At 38.4% G+C, this 22,791-nt stretch overlaps 1 protein-coding gene across 2 annotated transcripts in view; it reads left to right on the top strand.

Moving 5' to 3' along the window:
* Window positions 1-6,514: 6,514 nt before the first annotated feature.
* TMOD3 (tropomodulin 3) overlaps window positions 6,515-22,791 on the top strand; it is a 143,098-nt gene continuing 126,821 nt past the window's right edge. Inside the window, exon 1 of one of the 2 annotated variants that reach the window (XM_037833965.1) lies at window positions 6,515-6,701. The gene's annotated coding sequence lies outside the window, so the exon portion shown is untranslated. Of the gene's footprint in view, window positions 6,706-22,791 lie in introns of both variants that reach the window. The other variant, XM_037833964.1, reaches the window with a different exon arrangement.

Genomic DNA, 22,791 nt, shown 5'->3' with positions numbered 1-22,791 from the left:
AGGATTCTCTTTTTCAGAATATAGAATTGTAACACACAGGGTTTACAGGTATGGACTTGGGTCAGACATGCCTGGGTTCAAATGCCACTTCTGTTAGTTGTGTGAGCTTATGCAAATTACCTAACCTCAGTTTCTTCATCTGTAAAATAGGAACAATAATAGTACTACTTCAGAGTAGTACTCTTATGAGGATGAGTGCTAAAACACTTAGAACAGCACTTGGAGTATAGAAGGCACTTAGCTATTTTCCTAAATTCTAATCTAATTAATATCCATGGAAATTAATGCCAACAAAATTCTCCATTTTATGCTGACAATGCCAAGAATTTAAACAGTACTGAATCTTACTTATTTTTAAATATCCACTGTCCGTTCATTCCCTGCTGGGGGACAGACCCTCCCCATTACTTCAAGAATTGAATATAAACAAGATAGAAGAGCTGACTCAGGAGTTATTCCTAATCCATCCTCTCATTTAGCTCAGCTCCTAATGAATTCTCTGATACTTCAACCTTCTTTTACTTGGTGTGCTTTCTGGGTAACCTCTTTCGGGTTGGGCAGTCTGGCTTTTGGAGTGACTCCTTGACTTTTGGATCTGTTGTGTGTTAGACTTAATTCTGTTATGGACCACCCTGTCTCACTTTGATAATTCAGCCTTTCTCTATGCCTGTCCACACCCTATCTGCCCCAGCTACCAGCCTGCTGCCCAGTCCTACCAGTCAGGGAACATGATCGGTTGCCCACAGCTTCTGCGAAGTGTCCCATCCATCACAGAGCCTCAGTAGGAATTTGATGTATGTGTGCTTGAATGACGTTAGGCTATGCTCTGGTTGCAACCAACCTAAGACGGAAGATGTTGTAGGAAAATCAGGCAGGTGCATGACTGAAAATGTGTGCTGAAGGGGGAAGTAGGTTCTGCAAATTGAAGACCACTGAACTTATCAATCCTGGACAAAATTTTAGAAAAGTGTCTTATCATTTTCAGGAATTGTAAGCACTTAGAAGTGAAGCACTGATTTCTAAAAGCCAGCAGGAAACTAAGTACCTTAACAGATTCAAAAATATTCTGACAGGCTGAAGTATAAGCCTGTATCTGATCAATAAAATTTAATAGAAGTAACAGTAAAGTTTTCTACTTTTAACCCCAAAACCAACTACAAAAAGATAGAATGGGGTAAATATGACTTAACTGTCATCTGTGTGGGAGACTTGTGTTTTAGTTGACTAAAAGCTTGATGTCAATAAGAAGTGGAATGTGCCTGCTGAAAAGCTTACTCTGTCTTAAGCAACATTAGAGAAAGAGTTTTGGTATTTGGCCAAAATCCGCTATTTGGCCTTGGCTTTGGGTGTCTGCTTTATCTACTTCAACACCATTTCCATCATCCATGAACTTTGGCATGATTGGCGATTATGTGTTCATAAAAGGTACTCATATCTCTAATTGGTCAACAGTGTCTCTGACATGAACAAAGTATGCCATTTAGATTTGTTATTGTAGGAATATTCATTTTCGGGTATAGACAGGCATTCTAGATATAACTTGAGTGAAAAATCTCCATGTTATTTCTTGAAATTTTGTCAAAGTATAAATGTATTTTAAGTCTTGTATGAGTAAAATGCTGCAAAAATTGCTGATCAGAAAGCTTTTATGCTCAAAACCAATTAAAAACAATTATTAAGAACTTTTAAGATAGATAAATAAATAGGAAATAGGTTGATGGTTAATACAAAATAGATAGTACATTAGCTAGATACCTTAGGAAGGACAGAATATTCTTTTGAGCCAACAAATGTTTATAAAATTCTAAATAGTGCAAGAAAGGATAAGTAAAAATTATATCACATCAAAACTCTGGTGTTTGTAGAAATGCTTGGTGACCCTAGCACTTATAAAATTAAAGAAAATAGCCTTTAAAACCTGTATTTAATTTTTAGTTTTAAAATTCCATTTAGAATGTGGTTCTTTTTCCACTCAGAGCTGAAATTTGCTTCTATAGTGATGATAGCAGAGTCTAACAGCTAACCATGCTGGGAAATTGTTTCTATACTAAAGTATTAAACGTCACAATTTTAGCACTAACATTTTTAATAAGAAGAGCACTAAAATAATAATGAAAATTTTTGGAAAAAATTTCAGGTTTACTTGTGCATCCCAGAAGTTTATTCTTTGATAGTGATATTTGTCATCAACCTTGGCTTCAGTGGAAGAATGATTTTAATTCTCAGCCCTATGGCATTTGGCTAAACGTGTTTTCAGTACACCTCCAATGGAAGCAAAATGTGGTATGAAAAATGGGAAAAGGCAAAATTAATTCCAGCTGACGGCATTAGGGAAGTTTGAGTGAGGAATAGGCATTTAAAATGAACAGTGAAACATGAGGAGGCTTCTAGCAAGCAGAGATGGAGTGATAGGGAAGCATTTCAGGCCAAAGAGTTTGCTTGAATCCCTTCTATAAAATTGTATGCCCCCGGCCATGGTGTTTGTCTTCTTTAATTCCTACCTCCCACTGCTTTAATCAACTTCATGCTCCCAGAATGAAATCCATATATTTTAGTTTCAAGATTATGTCTTTAGTTTAAGTTTTCTCAGCTCTCCTATAAAATGTTGTTGTTATTAAATGCTTAAGTATGCCAAGAAAGCTATTTCCTAAAGGAACCCTTTGATAACAAGAAATTTGCCTGTGGTATTGATGTGCATATGATGATTCAGTGTGACGTATTTTATGGGTTACTCTGGCTGGAAGCTTTGAAGATAACACGAATGACAGCTGCAATACATTAAGTAGAGTTGGAGTTTCACTTTGACCAAACCCTGAAAACTAACAGGAGCCTTACTCTTCCTTTAGCCACTGTTTTATCTAACAGTCTCAGACTTCTTCTCTTTAATATGTGCTATTTTCCATTCCTTAAGGTGGGGTCAAATGTAAGCAGTATGCCAAACCCCTTCTGTTTCAGAGGACCATCTTTAAATGAATAGGCACTGTAATAGTCAGCTTTACTAGGTAAATCTACACCAACAATCCAAAATTTCAGTTTATTTCTTTTGCATTACATGTCAGCTTCTGTGGTTGGCTGAGGCTCTGACCCATGGGCTTCTCATTTAAGACTCAAGCAGCAGGCACAGCCTCCATTGAGACAAGCCATTCTCTTGGCAAAGGGGAAGAGCAAGTGGGAAACAACAATGATTCTTAAAGCTCCGTCTCAGAACTATCTTGTCATTTCCACTCACATTTCATTGGCCAAAGCAAGATTCTTATTTGTAAGCCTTGTGGTTACAATAACATTTGTCTGAAGAAAGAAGGCATAGTCCTTCACAAGGTCATGGTCAAGCCTGAAAACATCTACAGGGAGGGCACTGCACGTCACATAGCAATGGGTAGGGCTGTTTGTTCCTCGTTCCTCTCACAGGGAAGAGGACAGCAAATATTTGGGAACAATATTTCAATCTACCACAGGCATTTAGTGGATTTACCTTTCCACTTATTTATGTAGATATAATTTTCCAGGTTTTTTTTTAACTTTTTTTTTCCCTTCAAGAATTGTTTTTTCTACTATAATAAGTGCAACCCATAATGTATAGTCCTTCAAAAGGAGAGTTTTGTCTCCATTTCAGGATGAGTTTCACTGAGTCTTGTTGTCCTGTGTAGCCAACCCTCTCACAGCTCATTTTATATGGGCATCAAGTCATGACTGGCATTTACAGCTGAACCCTTCTGGTTCTGTACCCCAAGATGAGAGCAGGATGGAAGAGAAGGATTCAACATTCTTTTATTTACAAATGTTTATTGAATACCTACTATGTGTCAAGACACTATTCTGGATGCTGGGGACCTGGGGGTGGGTAAGTGAAGTATTAATTGAGCTTACACTAAGTATACAAGAAATATGATGTTAGGTAGTGATAAGTGCTATAAAGACAAAGTAAGGAAAGGGGAGAATGATAGGGTAAGGTGATCAGAGAAGGCCTCTCAGAGATGACATCTGAGCAGAATCCTCATTCAAATGATGGCTTGAGTCATGAGTATCTGGAAGAAAAGCATTCTCCTGTGTCAGTGCAAAGACCCTGAAGTGGAGGTATATTTGGCATGATTGAGAAGCCACAAGGAGGCCAGTGTGACTGGAGCAGAATAAGAGAAAGAGTAGTAGGAAGTAAAATAGTCATGTAAGGATTTGTAGCCGGTGGTAACTTTGGATTTTATTCTAAGTGTTATGGGAAGCCATGAGGAGTTTGGAGCAGGAGAGTGACATGATCTAATTTGTTTTAAAAAGATCATCCTGGCTGCCAATATAGAGAATAGATTGTAGCAAGAGGAGTGGAAGCAGTGAGAAAAGCTCTATTTCTTAAAGTGTTATCTAACACTAGGATGTTATTCTTAACTCCTATGGTCTCATATTTGATATTTAATATACACTGATTTAGGAGATTTGGGTTTGTAAGCCTGTGATTACAATTAGATAGCATTTGTCTGATGAAAGAAATAAAAAATCTATTACCAGATTATTGTAGAAAAAGGGAACTAAAATATGATGCAGACATTTGTTCAGAAAAACTTAAAATGAATAGTTAAAAGGGAAAATATATGAAATCCGTGTCGAACACCCCATATTAGAATCTCAGAAAGGAAAAGAACCACAGATTAAATCAGTCTGATATTGAACTAAATGCCCTCTCTGCCTAAAGAGCAAAGAAAAAAGCAGCCAGATTGCAGAGAAAAGTCATTCTTAAAATAAATCATATCTTGATGGTCATGGGTCTAATATTTGGTCCTCTGATTCACTTGTTCAGGAATTCCATTTTTTCAATTTCCCAGGGGTGACGCCTCAAGGGTGTAGCTAAAATTTCCAAGAGATTTGCTGGGAATCCAGAACACCTGTATATTAACTTATAATGAAAAATAAAGTTATCAAATAAATAAAAATATTTATCTCATCCAGTCAGAGTACCATCTTCCCTGGACTGTGTTAGAGATTATTTTTTCATGTTGACCTATGACATGGTCACAGATTATTCAATTTTGAAGAAATTGATGAGATTTAGAAGATACATCAGTCAGATCAGCAGAGGGAATCACCCCAGAATTTGAGTTAGGGTAACGGTTTCATTTCTGGATCTCCAGCTTACAGGCTGTGTGACCTTGTGCAAGTTACTTTTCTGAGTCTTAGTTTTCTCATCTGTAGAAATGGAGGATACCAATATAATTTTCTTTGTAGGGCTATTTTGAGGATTGAAAGACATAATGTGAAGTGCTGCACAGTACTTGGTATGTATTAAGTATTCAATGAATATTAGTTTAACTGAATTCTGTAGGAAAAGTTGCTCTCAGCAAGCAGTCATCTCCAAGAATATTCAAAAATTGATCCATACTAAGATGCCCTAGAAAATAAGACTTAATGGTTACAAGATTTAATTTTGTCTGTCTTCTAAGAGTATTTGCAATTTAGGAGTTTTTTGTTTGTTTGTTTGTTTTTCCTTAACAACCCCAAATCATCAGTGATCTTCATTACTAGGATTAGTGTGTGCCAGTTGCTGGTGCATGAAATTCCAGGGTGTTGACCTAGGGTGCTCACTGCTCTAAGAGGAAGGAGTAGATGCCAGGGGAGGTTTAGCCATTCTGTCTCTCTCACTCTGGGTGTAACTGGAATGTATCTGAAGCAGACACTTCAGTCCTCTTTCTTGGCTACATTTTTGAAAGGTGTTATCAGAGCTGAGTGCTACTCCTGAGGGTGGATCTACCTCTGCAGAGCAGACTAGGAAAAGTCCCAGTGAATGACTAAATGGAAGGCCATCGCTCGCTATTTCCTCTCCTCAGATCTCTTCACAAATGGCAATCATTTCATAGGCCACCGTTGAACTGTCCTCTGAAGCCTTCCCATTTTCCTCCTCTTTACCTCTAGACTCCCCATCTGCCCCAGTCTCCTACTTAGAGCTGCTTTTTCTGTTTTTCCCTCCCACCCTCGTCAGCCTAGCCTCACTGCCGGGTGGAGAGCTTAAAGCTGGAATGGAATAGAAGGATGCGATGGGACCAAAATTGCCAGGGAAGATAGAGGCAATCACTGAAACATCATCCTTGGCTGAGCTCCTAAGGAAACCAGGAGGATCCCCATGCCCTCTGACTGGTTTAAGCCTCTCTTGTGCCTTAGCTTTTATTTGTTTACTTTTGTATCAGTTTTTCCTGACAAGTTTAAAGGGTTCAATGTCATGTCCTTGCATCAGCAACCAAGGGTGCAAGGTTTGCTTGCCCAGCCCTGTCGTGTGTGCGTATTTACTATGTCAAAGTAAAGGGAAAATGATACCAAAGAACGTCTAATTGCTGTTTATAGCTCTCACAGGGTCGAGGGTAGGTATTTCCACGAGTTGGGAGCATCCTCCTAGGATGGGCTAAGGCTTGGCACCGCAGTCCCCCCCCGGGTCCTGCCGATTGTAAAGACTAGAGTCCGTGCTTGAGCCGCGCCCTTGCCGCTCGAACTACGACTCCCAGGATGCCTCGCGACCCTAGAGTGCGCACGCGCGTCCGTGGCGGACAGGGAAAGAGGCTCACGGAGGGCGCCGTCGAGTTGGGCTTGCTGGAGGCGGGTGGATTCGGCAACTCCGTGGGGCACAGACAACGGAAAAACGTTGCGTTCTGGAAATTGAGCAGCTTCAAGCGGTCGGCAGTCCCAACGGGTCGGTGAAGGAGGTCCGCGGCCCCAGCGGGCGCCAGGCAGGTAACCTCAACCCGGTGCTTTCCAGGAAGTCTTCAGCGGGCGCGGGCAGGGAGCTGCACCGGCCATGGTGGCTGAAGAGGGAGAGGTTGCTCCCTTCCAGCCTCCTGGCACGGGTCTCTTTCTCTACGGGTCGTCGTCGGGCAGCGGGGGCACGCTGGGGGCTGGTTCGGGGACGAACATGCTCGGGTGGGGATTATGGGGCGCTCAGGGCGTGGCCCGCCGGTACAGGCGCGCAAACCACGAGTTGCTGATGAATCATTCCGGGGCCCATGGTCTCCGGGTTCGGGGACCTGCGCCTTCCCTTCCTACCGGAGCGGATGCCTGCCGCGGCTGTGCGAGCTCGCGGTGCTCACCGCCCTTCCTATACCGCCAAGGGCTGGCTCGTGGGACGATCATCTTAAAAGGGTTTCTGCATCAGGACTGCTTCAAAACCTTCTTGAAAGTTTAAGGAAATTTAGGGCACACCCTTTTTGTGATTAAAATCTGGCTTCTCTTGCCTTCGCCGTTTTGATCTGTCTTTTCCTAGAATAAATTCCTGGCTCCCTTGCAGCACAGCTGGGTCCGGCTGTGAAGTCTTTATGTAGAGGTTTGTTTTGAGGACGTGACTGGGTCGTTATATTTTTGCTTCCAGAGGTTGGTGTGTTTCCTCTGCAGGCCTGCATTCTGATTACAAACAGAAATGGGAAACAGCCGCAGGTTTGTTTTTTTTTTCCCCTTTAGTTAAGAATTGCATTTCCAACTTGCCACTTGGCTCCCCTTAGAACCGAGTCATCTGGTAATGAATGCTGCAGTTAAACCTATCCCAGGAGGTCATACTTAAACAGGAAATAAGCCCGTGGAGATTTAAATTAGTTATGTGCGGTCTCCATTGGTTTGTAACATTTTCATACAGCTCGTGTTTCTTTTTCTGAGAATCCTTCAGATTAATTTTTTGGCACATTAAATTGATTAATTGGCCTGTCAAAATTATATTAGGCTTGGAAAATAAACTTTGTCCAGACTCATTTACTCTTGCTGGTCTCTTTCTAGCTCCAGTCACTTTTTACTCCATCACTTCTTTTAGCGCCCACAATCATTTTGATGTGGTACTTAGAACCCCCTTTCTAACACAATCCTATGAAAGGAACAAAAGAGGAGTTAAAATGTGAGTTCAGATACATTATAGCTCTTTTAGCTTGCTTGCTTTTGCATCTCTCAGAGTTTCTAGTTTGCTTATCTTTAATATGAGGTTGTTGGACCAGCTGACCCCAAATTTTTTCTAGCCTTACATATCTTTGATTTTTTTTAAAAAAATCATTATTTTATTCATTCAGGAAACATTGGTCATGTGTATCATTCCAAGACCTGTGCTAGGCATGAAAGATGAAAAATGAGTAATATAAGATGTCTGTTCTTGAGAATGTTGCTGATCAACTGCTGCTCAATTTCCTTTGAGCTAATTCCAAAGTTTTATGGTATACCTTTCAGGTCAGATTACTCTGTGATTAATACTTCACCTAAAATTAAATACGTACAGGGTATATCCATAACAATTATCTGTTTTACTCTGATCAAAGATTTTCAAGTCTTGGCTTTTAAATAAAAAATAAATTTAAATAAAACACAGGTTCAGTACATTAAGGACCTGCATGGTGTAGAGCATACTTTTGAAACTTTAACATGCATAACTCACCTAGAAGCTTGCTAAAACAGATTCTGATTCAGTAGATTTGAAGAATCGGCATGTCTGCTGTTGTTGCTGTTGGAGACCACAGTTTGAGTAGCAAGGGTTGGGAGATAATTTTAAAGGTGTTTATAGTGACAATTTAAAGACCTGTGCTATAGCTCTGATATTAAATGCATATTGATGGCTTTTTCCAACTTAATTTTAAAAAATATTCTAATTTTATTCACTCTGTCAAAAATAACTGCCTTTACAATATGTTTTTTCTCAGTTCTTTCTCCTTTTCTTTTTTTCTCTTTCCTTCCCTTTCTCTCTGCGTTTTTCTCCTGGTGGCTTTTTTTCTCTCCCCCTTTTCCACCTTCAATTGTTTGCATTCCCATTAATTTGGTAATTCAGCGATTAAAGTATGTGTTTTGATCCATCCTGTCTAAGGCACTGTATTAGGCTTGGGGTGAATACACACATACAAGATACGGTTTTTGTCTGGGAGTGTCCTCTCTTTGAGGAGATGAGGCATGTGTACTTGTTTCAAGTGCAGAGCTCTCTGTAAGAGCTATCTGTAGGGAATAGACTCATGTGTTAGGATTTAAGAGGAAGCAATCTTTCCCCTTTGTGGGGGTGGGGAACAAATGAAGTCATTTTTTTCCCACTCACTGGTCATCTCTGTCCCCTCAGGCTATACTCTATATATTGTTTGAGTGTATGTGACATGTATACATACAGTACAGTACAACTTTGTAAATTTATTTTATTTGGAATCAGGTGTGGGCTGGGTACATGAAACTCAATTAGATATGAGCAGTGTCATAGGGAGGGTGAGAGGCAGTGGGGTTGTAAGTATACCTGGATAGAGACCAAGAGAGGGAGGAAAAAGGATGAAGATGAAGGGAGGCAGGAGAATCCAGTAAAACAGTGAAGGGAAAAGGAGCTCAGTAGGTTTCCAGGTGAGGGTCTGATGTACACTGCTATTGTTATTTAGACTGAGTTATCAGTACCTTTTAAAAATCAAATTAGCTGGCAGACTAATTTGCCATGTCTCCTTAAATTTAAAAGTGTATGGCTCTCTCATGATAAGAATAATTCAGGGAATTATTCTCTAGGCTGTAGTATTGGCTGAAGCAGTATTATCCTCCAGTTATTGACCTTCATTGGTGACACTTGATTTACATGCTTTATTTCTTCTCAGATCCTTTAAAACCACAAATATAAAATCAGATTGAAAGGAAAATGGGACAGAAAACAGAAAATTCTGTTGAACCTCTAAGAGTCTGTTAGGTACATATTGAAATTGTGAAGAATCAAATTCAATTTGCTGCTTGTGAAAAATATGTGAACATAAATACTTGTATCTATCTATATGTATCTGTAATCTATTATTTATAGTAATGAAGGAATAGAGGTATAGATAATCCAAGGTTGCAAATAATTGAAGAATACATGTGTGATACTCTGGAAATTGATTTGACACAAACTCATTAACCTGTCTTGCAACAGAGATCTACTTTGTATTTTTTTCACTGAGGTTTAATTAATATTCAATAAAATGCACAGATCTTACATGTCCAGTTCAAGGAGTTCTGACCATCTTATACGCAGTGTCATTACCACCAAAACAAGATGGAAAACATTTTATCACCTCAGAAAGTTTCCTCGTGCCCCTTTCTAGGCATTTCCTTCACCCACCCTCCTCTAAAGGCAACTACTTTCTAACTTCTATCACTATAGATTTGTTTTGCCTTGACTATAGATATGTTTTGCCTCGTCTTGGACATCACATAAATGAAAGCATACAGTATCCACTTTTGTGCCTGGCTTCTTTTGCTTAACAGTGTTTTTGAGACTCATCTGTATAACTGCACATGTCAGTGGTTTCTTTTTTTTTTTTTAATTGCTGAATAGTATTCTGTTATATGAATGTACCCTAATTTGCTTATCTGTTTTCCTCATGGTGAACATTTGGGTTATTTCTAGGTTTTGGCTATTATGAATAAGGTTGCTATGAACATTCTTGTACAAGTCTTTTGTGGACATACGTCTTCATTTCTCTTGATAAATGCCTAGCAGTGGAATTACTGAGTCACAGGGTTTAACTTTGTCATATACTGCCAAACAGTTCCCCAGAGTGGGTTCTATGTATGCATTCCAGTTGCTTCATATTTTTAGTGCTGTCATTTTTTTTTTTTTTTTTTAGCCATAGTAGAGGATGTAAAATGGTATCTCACTGTGGTTTTAATTTGCCTTTTCTGGTGATTAAGCATGTTAGTGCTTTTTCCTTTGTTAATTGGCTATTACTGTATCTTCTTTTGTGAAATATCTGTTCAAGGCTTTTGCCTATTTTCATTGAGTTGTCTCTTTAATATCATTAGGAGGTGTTCTTTATACATTCTGTGTACAATTCCTTTGTCAGATAGGTGTTAGCCATGTCTTTTACCCAGTCTCTGGCTTTTCTGTTTATTTTCTTAATGATGAATAAATTTTTTAATTTTCATGCAGTCCATTTTTATCAATTTTTAATTTTATGGTTAGTGTTTTTTGTATCCTGGTCAAGAAATTTTTGCCTAGATCTTTGCAAAGATATTCTCTGTTTTCTTCTAAGAGCTTTTTTTAGGTTTTACATCTAGGTTTGTGATCCATCTTCAATTAATTTTTGTATTATTGAGTGACATAGGCTGAGGTTCATTTTTTCCCCCATACAGGTATCTAATTGTTCCAGCAAAATGGGTTAAAACAACTTTCCCCATTGGATTGACTTGGCACCTTGGTTAAAAATCAAGCAACTTTGTGTCTTAGTTGTGCTTATATTGTCAGCTTCTTAAGAATAGGCTCTGGATTAAAACAACAACAACACAACAAACTTTTATGTATCTCTTCTAGGCTGGGACTAAACTGAGTTTGATCTGGGGCTGGTAGCAATATATTTCCTGTTGAAGGAAGGCTGATTATGAATTTGAATTTTAAATAAAGGCTTTTCTGTGGGTTAATAGAGGCAACCTCATTTCAGTAGCATTTGCACCCTGTCCATAGGCCAGGCAGATGTTGGGAAGAAGGAATGCAATTCAAGCCCGGAGAGATCACCTAGAATTTTAATAGAGCAATCCTATAGGGAGTTTAATGTTTTCTTGTTTATTGACTTCATCCAAATAGATGTAAATGTTTTTAACCCGTGGGTTTTAGTTTCCATAATTCTACTCCACGTTACCATTCCAACCCTTTGTGAAACATAATTCCTGGATTTACCTCGGAACAGTTTCTAACAGACAGGTTGGTAATTTTTTTCTTCCATGTTTTATTTATTGATAAAACAATAAAAATGATATTATTTTTATTGTGACAACAGATATATAACTTGAAATTTGCCACTTTAATCATTTTTAAGTGTACAATTTAGTGGTATTAATTACATTTATAATGTTGTGCTACCATCACCATCTTCCGTTACCAAAATCTTTTCATCGCCCCAGACAGAAACTTTGTACCCATTAGCAATAACTGCCCGTTCCACCTCCCCAACCCTCCTCGGCCCCTAGTAACCTCTAATCTATTTTCTGAGTCTATGAATTTGTTTATTCTAGATACTTCTTTAAGTGGAATCATACAGTTTTTATCCTTTTGTGTCTGGCTCATTTCACTTAGCATAATGTTTACAGAAAGCATTATTTTTAAAAGACCATTATCCCAATGTCATTATTCTAATATAACTATTTCCATTTTTCTTCATTTCTTTCAGGCTTTGATCATCCATGTACATATTTTTATAAGGTTTTAACCATAGTTTGCATGTTATTTTGTGTTCAGAGATTGAATTTTAATTAGTGAATGCTGTCTCCCATATGTGGGTCACCCTTGTTACTTGTTAGTAAAGACAAACAAGGCTGAAGATGGAGAAGACATGGAGAATTACCTGTGGGTAGTTTTGAATCCCCAAACTTAATTAAAATAGAAGGAGAAAACAGCTAAGATTTTCAAAGACATAGTTACCCTTCTATGAAAATCAGGACAACTTTGATTCCCTTATACTCTTAAAAATATATGTAACAATTTTATTGAGATAAAATTCACATATCATAAAATTCACCTTGTACAAGTCAGTGGATTTTTAGTATATTCACAGAATTGTGCAACCATCACCGCAATCAATTTTACAACATTGTCATCACCCCAAAAAGAAACCCAATACCCATTAGCAGTCACTAATTTTCCCCCATCTCCCCAGCCCTTGGCAACCAGTAATCTACTTTCTGCCTATGGGTTTGCCTATTCTGGACATTTCTTATACATTTCTTATACATGGACAAACTGACAAACTAGCCCTTTACAGTTTCGTGCATATCTAAGCACTAACGCTACTACAAGTAAATGCAAGTGAACAGTTCCCAAAGTGTGTGAGAAAATGTATGAAAATATAGTAAACTGGGGAGAAAACAAGGGTTAAGTGGAAAAGAGTGAATGAGAACATGGATGACAAGTTGAATTGATTTAAAGTGTATTCTCCTAATTTTTAAAACACTTCCTGGAGCTATTTAAGTTAAGTTTCTTTTAACCAGTAGAAATTGTTTGATAAATATGTATATGTGTATATAGATAGACACACGCACACACACGCACACACACGCAAGTGAAATTTTGTAGTTCCTTAACCTATTGTATACCAATCCCTTTGAGCAGGATATTAATAAGTAATTATTATAAAGTAGGGGGTTTCATATGGAAAATTATAACCAACAAAATATTTTGCTTCCCTGGGGGTGGCGTTATAACTTTAATGAGGAGTTGTTAAGGAATAGTCCCTCCCTATGCATGCCAGTAGAAGGGAAAGAGGCCCCTCAATGTATGCGTTGTAAGTGTGGCCTACATTCATGCAGCCCTTACCCTGAGGCAGGCATGGTGAGATTTGATACCATTCCAAAATTTATTTTCCTTTGAGGTGTATTAATATTACCCAAATCAGTATTCTTTAAGAAATATTTTTTTTCTTTTGCTTCCTCAGTATGCCTTGAGGCATATTCCTCAATATGCCTGAGAGGGGGAAAAAGCTGATTCAAATGGGAAATATCAATAAGTATGTGGTTATGTCAGAGTCATACTCTCCCCTTCTCCCTCTGTTTTGCTGCTTTATCCCAAGGATCTGAAGTTTATTGGAGAAAATCACAGAACCAAACACAAGTGTTCCACGATGTATTCTCAATAGTTTCATCTCTGTGAGGCCTTCAGTACAGCCAGGCCCTTCTGCTAATCATCAGCAAACCCTCAACAGCTGCTTTTCCTTTGCCACTCTTCTTGAGCATTACTTCTTGTCAGATGATCTCATTTCCTACTCTACCAAGATATGGGACGACACCCCAAGTGAACTTCTGAGTTTGCTCTCCGCCAGAGGATAGCTCTGTTCAGCATTCAGCCTCTTGGTCTTCACTCTGCCTTAGAAGAAGCCGTAGCCTTTTTTCTTCCTTTTTTTTCCCTTTGCCAAAGTCTTAGTCTGGCTTGTAACTCCTTTTGTGTAGGGTACCAGGAAAGCCTCTTGAAAGCCACGTAGTTTGCTTTGGACCCTGAAGCATGTGCAAGGATTTCATCATGAGAAAAGGGAAAAAGGATATATATAATGAACAGTGTGACCCAAGGCTGGAGGCAGAAAAGCATGGGGATGTATTTACTTCTTTGGCTATAATATCCTTTCCATGGATCCCCTCCCAACCCCCATTTTTAGGTTGTGCTTTGATCTCATTTCTTAGTGTATACTTCTCCTCCTCCCTGCTCTCTAGCTGAATCTGTCCTGCCCTGACCACCTACAGTGATCTCTGAACCTCTGTAGGGCTAACTGCCAGTACCTTCCTTTTGGCAGTTAATTGTATATTGCCTTGTTTTTTGTTTTTAAGTAGCTTTATGTGTATGACTCATTTTCCCAAATAGAGTGTTTTAGTGAAAGTTCTTAGTTCCAGGGAACACAAACCCATTTAAGGTGGCTTAGTAGAATAGTGGCAGGCTTGGGGGTTGTGGTGGGGGTTGTTATTTTAAGGAGATTGATCTTGAAATGAGCTACAGCTGGAACACAGAGCAAGCACCTAGAAAGCCCCCTGTCCTCTCCCCTTTGTCTATGGCTTGCATGGGCTCTCTTGTCTTTCTTTGCCTCTGCTTCATTCCAGGACATTAATTTTATTTTTTAAAGTATTGTACATTACTGAGTTTTTTTGGCACCCACTGAAATCTTGCTTTGGAGGCACATCTCCCTTGCCTCACTCTAGCCCTGGCCCTACTTCTTTCTCTCCCATATAGACTGGCTTTCTCTGTTTTCTCATGGCTTCTTCCCCATAGGCTTCAGCTTAAATGTGACTTTGGCTTGCTGTGATGCTGTCTCCAGACTTGATGATACATGATCTCTCTACTTAGGCTTTGTTTCCGAACTTGACAAATTCTTGAAGAAGAATTGGATTTGACCTATCTTGTTTGAATTGGGAATGTATTGGTTTCTTAGGATTACTATAACAAATTACCACAAACTTGGTGGCTTAAAACAACAGAAATTTATTTTCTTACAGCTCTGTAGGCCAGAAGTTTGAAATCAAGGCATCATCCATGCTCGCTCTGCAGGCTCTAGTGGTGAATCCATTCTTTGCCTCTTCCATTTTCCATTTTCAAGTGTTCCTTGGTTTGGGGTTGTGTGACAATCTCTGCCTGTTTTTTTACATGGGCTTCTCCTCTGTGTCTTCTTCTGGCTGTTGTTATTGGATTTAGGGCCTATTTAGAGTAATCCAGCATGATTTCATCTTGATATTTTTAATTACCATCTGCAAACCCTTTTTTGAGCAATTTCCTGGGGGTTAGGTCACGGATATACCTTTTTGGAGGTCGCCATTCAACCCACTACAGGGGGTGATCCCTGTAACAAACATCTGTGAGGGAGGGGGCATTGTCATGTGTTTGCCTAGGCTGGCTGCTTTACAGGGACTAGGGTAAGGGTGGCCCCAGACAAGGGGGTTTAGGGTTGGACAGTTGTCCCAAAATATGCTTACTTTGGTGCTGGAGGTCAGTACAAAAGGGTGATGACATTATGGGGTAGGCAGATGCAACTGGTTGATGTTCTGGGAGAGACTGATACCTCTATGCTTCAAGGCTTATCTGGCATAGGAACAATCTGGAGGTTTTCAGTTTCTGGAAAATAAACTTAATAAATAAAACTTTTATAAAGTCTTAGATAGAGCCCTGGGTTTTCTTTAGGGTTTTCAGGAATACTGTTGGTTGGGGCTTAACACACCGTGACAATTTGTAATATCTGCCTGGGGCTCGCTAACCTCTGGAATGACCTCTCAGTTCTATTTGAAATCTCTTAGCCACTGAAACCTTATTTTGTTACCATTCTCAATCCCATAATGCCAGGGCCAGGCTCATCCCTGGGAGTCATGTCCAACATTGCCAGGGAGACTTATATCCCTGAAAGTCATGTCCCACGTAGGGAGGAGGGTATTGAGTTTATTTGCCAAGTTTGGCTTAGAGAGAGGGAGGCCACATCTGAGCAACAAAATAGGTTCTCTGGGGGTGACTCTTAGGCATGTTTATAAGTAGGCTTAGCTTCACATTTACAGGAAAATAGCAGATATACACAGCCATACATAAAAGAAAACCTAAAACACCCCATATCATTTATCCCTCCCCCCCCCAATTATTTACCCCTAGTACTGGTGTGATATTAGTAAGGGATTGCTGTTAAATATAGTCCATAGCATGCAATGGGTAACTTTTCCCATATACCACTCTGTTATTAACTCTTTGTACCAGTGTCATACATTTGAAGTATTTCATGCCAGAACTTATTTATATTTGTAGTGTTAAATGGTGACATACACGACTTTAGACAATCCCTTTCAATCGTATTCACCTTCAGTAGACATTATTACTTATAATCCCAATAATAAACTATCATCACCTCTATCCATTCCCAAACATTTAAGATCCACCTTGTTAACAAATCTTTACATATTAGGTAACCACTCCCCCATCTCTAGCTTCTGTCTTTCTCAAGGTCGTCTATAGTCTACATATTAAGACTCTGAGTTTACATTTTCTAGGTGGTTCATATTAGTGAAATTATGCTGTATCCTTTTGTGTCTGGCTTATTTTACTCAGCATTATGTCTTCAAGGTTCATCCATGTTGTCGCATACTTCAGGACCTCATTCCTTCTTACTGCTGCATAATATTCCATCATTTGTATATACCACATTTTGTTTATCCACTCTTCTGTTGATGGACACTTCAAATGTTTCCATCTTTTGGCAGTTGTGAATAATGCTGCTGTGAACATCAGTGTGCAAATGTCTGTGCGTGTCACTGCTTTCAGATCTTCTGGGTATATACTGAGTAGTGGAATTGCTGGCTCATAAGGCAAATTGATATTTAGTTTTCTGAGGAATTGCCAAACTAAACATTGCTTTTTGAAATTTGTTTTCCAGTTTAGAAACAATAGGGGAGTAGAATATTGATAATAAGTTAAATGAAAAATGATAGTAAGTCTTTACTGACTCTGCCCCCAGCTCATTTAGGACATGATAAAATCAGGTACTTCCAGTACAGATCTCAAAGCTTACTAAGCCTCCCCCCGCTTATTATTTAATTATGCATTTATTTAGTATCTACCATGCTGAAGGCACTATATTAGGTGGTGATAATATAAAAATAAGCCCCTGCCCCCAAAGTGCTTCCCAATCTATGGGAAAGGTAAATTTATATACAATGATTATAATATGACGAGATAGCTATTGATGGACGTGAGTGACGTGGTGGCTTACCACCTCTCGTCTCTCATTGTATGTACTCATTTTTAATGGTCTCTCTTTTACCCCTCTTCTCTCCCATTCAATCTCTCCAATTAAATATCTGTTTTATATCAATCAGAGTATAGTAATGTCTCTTTTACCTAACAGACTAATGTAATATTTCTTAAAAATGCACTTTGAAGAAATTAATAAATTTAATAGCTGATGTCTGTTGAACATTTGCTCCACGTCAGGCACTTAGTCTAAGTGATTTTTGTATTCATTTAATCCTTATGTCAACCCTGTGAGATAAGCACTATTATTATTCTCACTTTACGATGAAAAAACAAAGGGTCAAAAAAAATTGTATTATCTTGAGTTCTCCAAACTTGCTTTAACTGAGATGATTTGGTGTCACATAATTTAGAAATCTTTGTGTGCATTTGTACTGTGTTATTGAATTGCCTTCTGAGACTGTTGCAGTCTATAGGTTATTGGTAACTCCATTAAATTGTTCTACACGTTTGTGTATTAGATACTTTAATATGGCATTTTGCTTCTCTTGCTTCCAGCTGTGACTTTTTGCTTCAACTACTGTCACTTAATTTGCTTTTATTTAATGTGTCGTAACATAACACTGAGAACAGAGAAGAAATTTTATAAAGGCATGTGAAATATAGTGCAAAAGTATGGATTTTAGGGTCATGCTTAAATCCCACTATTGAGAAGTTTTATGACTTTGTGCAGGCTTTTTATCCTCCTGAGTTTCAGTTTCTTCTTCTGTGAAAAGGGGATACTAATATTTTGCAGGTTTATGATGAGGGGATGTATATGCTAATGTGCTTTGCATATAGCAAGTATGCAAATAAAAAGTAAATTTCTTTTTTTCCTCTTTTTCTCTTCATTATACTGGAATATGGTACATGATGCCTTTGTTAATCTGAGAAACTCAGGTAAATTAAAGAATTATGTTTCTAAGATATAATTAAGATATAAGTAGTTTTATTCTGCCATTTAAAAATAATATTTACAGTTGTGTCATAAGTGTTAATTTTAGAAACATCCTGAACCTCCTATTTTTGGTCCTTAAGCTCTCTGCAATCTCCTCTCCTTTCCCTGCATTGAATTAAGTTGCTTTTACTTTCGTGTAGCTCTCTTGATTTTTCTTGTTTGCTTTTTTTTTTTTTTTTTTTTTAAATCATCATTTTATTGAGATATATTCACATACCACGCAGTCATACAAAACAAATTGTACTTTCGATTGTTTACAGTACCATTACATAGTTGTACATTCATCACCTAAATCAATCCCTGACACCTTCATTAGCACACACACAAAAATAACAAGAATAATAATTAGAGTGAAAAAGAGCAATTGAAGTAAAAAAGAACACTAGGTACCTTTGTCTGTTTGTTTGCTTCCCCTACTTTTCTACACATCCATCCATAAACTAGACAAAGTGGAGTTTGGTCCTTACGGCATTCCCAATCCCACTGTCACCCCTCATAAGCTACATTTTTATACAACTGTCTTCGAGATTCAGGGGTTCTGGGTTGTAGTTTAATAGTTTCAGGTATCCACCACCAGCTACCCCAATTCTTTAGAACCTAAAAAAGGTTGTCTAAAGTGTGCGTAAGAGTGCCCACCAGAGTGATCTCTCGGCTCGTTTTGGAATCTCTCTGCCACTGAAGCTTATTTCATTTCCTTTCACATCCCCCTTTTGGTCAAGAAGATGTTCTCCATCCCACGATGCCGGGTCTACATTCCTCCCCGGGAGTCGTATTCCACGTTGCCAGGGAGATTCACTTCCCTGGGTGTCTGATCCCACGTAGGGGGGAGGGCAGTGATTTCACCTTTCAAGTTGGCTTAGCCAGAGAGAGAGGGCCACATCTGAGCAACAAAGAGGCATTCAGGAGGAGACTCTTAGGCACAAATACAGGGAGGCCTAGCCTCTCCTTTGCAGCAACTGTCTTCCTAAGGGTAAAACTTATGGTAGAGGGCTCAACCCATCAAACCACCAGTCCCCTATGTCTGTGGTCATGTTAGCAACCATGGAGGTGGGGTAGGCGAATACCCCTGCATTCTCCACAGGCTCCTCAAGGGGGCACTACATCTTTTTTTTTTTTTTTTTTCCTTGTTTGTCTTTTTTCTTTTTTTTTTTTTTTTTTTAACTTTCCCTTCTTTTTTGAAATCAACTGTATGAAAAAAAAAGTTAAAAAGAAAACAAACATACAATAAAAGAACATTTCAAAGAGACCATAGCAAGGGAGTAAGAAAAAGACAACTAACCTAAGATAACTGCTTAACTTCCAACATGTTCCTACTTTACCCCAAGAAAGTTACATACTATAGCAACATTTCAGTGAACTTGTTCCTACTACATCCATCAGAAACCAACAGACCACAGTCATTTCTGGGCATCCCCAGAACGTTAAATAGCTTATCTGTTCTTCTTGGACTATTGTTCCCCCTTCCTTAATTGCTCTCCACTGCTAGTTCCCCTACATTCTACATTATAAACCATTTGTTTTACATTTTTCAAAGTTCACATTAGTGGTAGCATATAATATTTCTCTTTTTGTGCCTGGCTTATTTCGCTCAGCATTATGTCTTCAAGGTTCATCCATGTTGTCATATGTTTCACCAGATCGTTCCTTCTTACTGCCGCGTAGTATTCCATCGTGTGTATATACCACATTTTATTTATCCACTCATCTGTTGATGGACATTTGGGTTGTTTCCATCTCTTGGCAATTGTGAATAATGCTGCTATGAACATTGGCGTGCAGATATCTGTTCGTGTCACTGCTTTCCGATCTTCCGGGTATATCCCGAGAAGTGCAATCGCTGGATCGAATGGTAGCTCTATCTCTAGTTTTCTAAGGAACTGCCAGACTGACTTCCAGAGTGGCTGAACCATTATACAGTCCCACCAACAATGAATAAGATTTCCAATTTCTCCACATCCCCTCCAGCATTTGTAGTTTCCTGTTTGTTTAATGGCAGCCATTCTAACCGGTGTTAGATGGTATCTCATTGTGGTCTTAATTTGCATCTCTCTAATAGCTAGTGAAGCTGAACATTTTTTCATGTGTTTCTTGGCCATTTGTATTTCCTCTTCAGAGAACTGTCTTTTCATATCTTTTGCCCATTTTATAATTGGGCTGTCTGTACTATTGTCATTGAGTTGTAGGATTTCCTTGTATATGCAAGATATCAGTCTTTTGTCAGATACATGGTTTCCAAAAATTTTTTCCCATTGAGTTGGCTGCCTCTTTACCTTTTTGAGAAATTCCTTTGAGGTGCAGAAACTTCTAAGCTTGAGGAGTTCCCATTTATCTATTTTCTCTTTTGTTGCTTGTGCTTTGGGTGTAAAGTCTAGGAAGTGGCCTCCTAATACAAGGTCTTGAAGATGTTTTCCTACATTATCTTCTAGGAGTTTAATGGTACTTTCTTTTATATTGAGATCTTTGGTCCATTTTGAGTTAATTTTTGTGTAGGGGGTGAGGTAGGGGTCCTCTTTAATTCTTTTGGATATGGATATCCAACTCTCCCAGCCCCATTTGTTGAAAAGACCATTATGGCTCAGTTCGGTGACTTTGGGGGCCTTATCAAAGATCAGTCGGCCATAGATCTGAGGGTCTATCTCTGAATTCTCAATTCGATTCCATTGATCTATATGTCTATCTTTGTGCCAGTACCATGCTGTTTTGGCAACTGTGGCTTTATAATAAGCTTCAAAGTCAGGGAGTGTAAGTCCTCCCACTTCGTTTTTCTTTTTTAAAGTGTCTTTAGCAATTCGAGGCATCTTCCCTTTCCAAATAAATTTGATAACTAGCTTTTCCAAGTCTGCAAAGTAGGTTGTTGGAATTTTGATTGGGATTGCATTGAATCTGTAGATGAGTTTGGGTAGAATTGACATCTTAATGACATTTAGCCTTCCTATCCATGAACATGGAATATTTTTCCATCTTTTAAGGTCCCCTTCTATTTCTTTTAGTAGAGTTATGTAGTTTTCTTTGTATAGGTCTTTTACATCTTTGGTTAAGTTTATTCCTAGGTACTTGATTTTTTTAGTTGCTATTGAAAATGGTATCTTTTTCTTGAGTGTCTCTTCAGTTTGTTCATTTCTAGCATATAGAAACATTACTGACTTATGTGCATTAATCTTGTATCCCGCTACTTTGCTAAATTTGTTTATTAGCTCTAGTAGGTGTATCGTTGATTTCTCAGGGTTTTCTAGATATAAGATCATATCATCTGCAAACAATGACAGTTTTACTTCTTCTTTTCCAATTTGGATGCCTTTTATTTCTTTGTCTTGCCGGATTGCCCTGGCTAGCACTTCCAGCACAATGTTGAATAACAGTGGTGACAGCGGGCATCCTTGTCTTGTTCCTGATCTTAGAGGGAAGGCTTTCAGTCTCTCACCATTGAGTACTATGCTGGCTGTGGGTTTTTCATATATGCTCTTTATCATGTTGAGGAAGTTTCCTTCAATTCCTACCTTTTGAAGTGTTTTTATCAAAAACGGATGTTGGATTTTGTCAAATGCTTTTTCAGCATCTATTGAGATGATCAATTGATTTTTCCCTTTCGAGTTTTTAATGTGTTGTAATACATTGATTGTTTTTCTTATGTTGAACCATCCTTGCATGCCTGGAATGAACCCCACTTGGTCATGGTGTATGATTTTTTTGATGTGTCTTTGGATTCGATTTGCAAGTATTTTGTTGAGGATTTTTGCATCTATATTCATTAGGGAGATTGGCCGGTAGTTTTCCTTTTTTGTAGCATCTTTGCCTGGTTTTGGTATTAGATTGATGTTAGCTTCATAAAATGAGTTAGGTAGTGTTCCATTTTTTTCAATGTTTTGAAAGAGTTTGAGTAAGATTGGTGTCAGTTCTTTCTGGAAAGTTTGGTAGAATTCCCCTGTGAAGCCATCTGGCCCTGGGCATTTATTTGTGGGAAGATTTTTGATGACTGATTGGATCTCTTTGCTTGTGATGGGTTGGTTGAGGTCTTCTATTTCTTCTCTGGTCAGTCTAGGTTGTTCATATGTTTCCAGGAAATTGTCCATTTCTTCTACATTATCCAGTTTGTTGCCATACAGTTGTTCATAATATCCTCTTATAATTTTTTTAATTTCTTCAGGATCTGCAGTTATGTCACCTTTTTCATTCATTATTTTGTTTATATGGGTCTTCTCTCTTTTTGATTTTGTCAGTCTAGCTAGGGGCTTGTCAATCTTGTTGATCTTCTCAAAGAACCAACTTTTGGTGATATTTATCCTTTCTATTGTTTTTTTGTTCTCTATGTCATTTATTTCTGCTTTAATCCTTGTTATTTCTTTTCTTGTACTTGGTTTAGGATTGGTTTGCTGTTCATTTTCTAGCTTCTTCAGTTGATCCATTAGTTCTTTGATTTTGGCTCTTTCTTCCTTTTTAATATATGCGTTTAGTGCTATAAATTTCCCCCTTAGCACTGCTTTTGCTGCATCCCATAGGTTTTGGTATGTTGTGTTCTCATTTTCATTCGTCTCTATATATTTAGCAATTTCTCTTGCTATTTCTTCTTTAACCCACTGATTGTTTAGGAGTGTGTTGTTTAACCTCCAGGTATTTGTGAATTTTCTAAGTCTCTGATGGTTATTGACTTCTAATTGTATTCCATTGTGGT

This window comes from Choloepus didactylus, chromosome 4 (assembly GCF_015220235.1).
Source record: "Choloepus didactylus isolate mChoDid1 chromosome 4, mChoDid1.pri, whole genome shotgun sequence".
NCBI classification, from domain to species: domain Eukaryota; kingdom Metazoa; phylum Chordata; class Mammalia; order Pilosa; family Megalonychidae; genus Choloepus; species Choloepus didactylus.
This window is presented reverse-complemented; position numbering and strand designations above follow the sequence as displayed.